A 1,790-nucleotide genomic window follows, 5' to 3' on the forward strand; every position below is an offset into this window, starting at 1 on the left:
TATATATATATATATATATATATATATGTACATACATAGATAGAGTGCTGAAAGATTCCTGGTTTTAGGTAAAAGAAAATACAGGAGAATCAGTTAATTACGATCTGATTTCACATATTCCCCTCCCATATTCACACACTTTTAGCAGCAGTCCTTCAATTTTTCTAAGCCCTCTAAAAGAACTCAGAAGCTTGAGCCTCCAACTAGGCCTTTTATGATACCCTTAAAGCCAAGAACTTTTCAGTACCCACCTACCCCTGTATATAAAGTGAGAGAGGAAGAAAGAGAAAGAGAGATGCAAAGATATATATACGTTTATGCATATGTAGGTATAACTATCAATTATATATATATATATATATATATATACACACACACACACACATATATATATGTATATATATGTGTGTATATATATATATATATGTGTATGTATGTATATATATGTATATATGTACATATATATATGTTTTTATATATATATGGCATTCTGTCAGTTACAACAACAAGGGTTCCATTTGATCTGATCAACAGAAGATCTTGCTCATGAAATTAGTGTGCTAGTGGCTGAGCACTCCACAGACACATACACCCTTAACGTAGTCCTCTGAGAGATTCTGTGTGACACACTGTGTAACAAAGCTGACCCTTTGAAATACAGGTACTACTCATTTTTGCCAGCTGAATAGACTGGAGCAAAGTGAAATAAAGTGTCTTGCTCAAGGACACAAGGCATCATCAGAAATTGAACTCATAATTTCACGATCGGTAGCAGAATACTCTAATCACCAAACCATGTACCTTCATTCTCTCTCTCTCTCTCTCTCTCTCTCTCTCTCTCACTTTATATATATATATGTGTGTGTGTGTGTTTGTGTGTGTGTGTGTGTGTGTGTGTGTGTATACATCCATATATATAAAAGCATACATTTTGGTTTGTGTTTGCTTTGTTTTTTTCCCAGATTACATTTCCTATTTCTTATAATCTAAACATTCATAACACTTTGTATCCTGATTGATAAATTGAAACAATAAATATTTACCAGCATAACAGTTCATTACAAAAAGTTCACCACTATCTAATTTATATGTACAGATGCTAACTTTTATTCAATACTTATTCAACAGGAAATTATTATCAGTAGATAAATATTTAATAGAATTTCGCCATAAGTTTATTAAAAAGAAACAATAGCCAGAACATTGAAACAAAACAACCGTATTTGTGAACTTTGTGTGAAGTTAGATACAAACTTTTTTCCCTCCCATGAGTTTGTAGAATTCTTGTATGTGCATAACGATGGTGTTATTTGGAAAAATAACTGATTTCGATGAAGTGGGAGTTAGATTCAGTTTTCTTCTTATTTGTTCATAAAAATAATGAATGAGACTACAAACTGCTAATTGTGACTTTCTTGCTTTTTATTTTTTATTTTTTTATTTTCACAACTATATTTCATATCATCTGTTAATTATTGGCTTATGCATGTGTTGTGTTATGCTGTCATGAAGCACGTGACATTCTGAACATTATTCAATGCATGCATTCACTAACACACATATTCAAAAACAATCCCTGTCTATTTCTCTCTTCCACTTCTCTTTCTGTGTACACACAAGACATATATGTATATGTGTGCATGTGTATGTATGTGTGTATATATGTGTGTGTATGTATATACCATACAATCTTTTAACAATATATATACATATATATACATGTATATACACACAAACACATACATTTATATATGCATGCATGTATTGTCACAATTCATATATGAATATGT

General features: G+C 31.1%; 1 protein-coding gene across 2 annotated transcripts in view; it reads right to left on the minus strand.

Annotated features, from left to right (window-relative positions):
- The window catches only part of LOC106880364 (protocadherin beta-15), a 94,879-nt gene that overhangs the window by 92,095 nt on the left and 994 nt on the right, over nt 1–1,790 (minus strand). The gene's annotated exons all lie outside the window — the stretch shown is intronic.

This window comes from Octopus bimaculoides, chromosome 14 (assembly GCF_001194135.2).
Source record: "Octopus bimaculoides isolate UCB-OBI-ISO-001 chromosome 14, ASM119413v2, whole genome shotgun sequence".
NCBI classification, from domain to species: domain Eukaryota; kingdom Metazoa; phylum Mollusca; class Cephalopoda; order Octopoda; family Octopodidae; genus Octopus; species Octopus bimaculoides.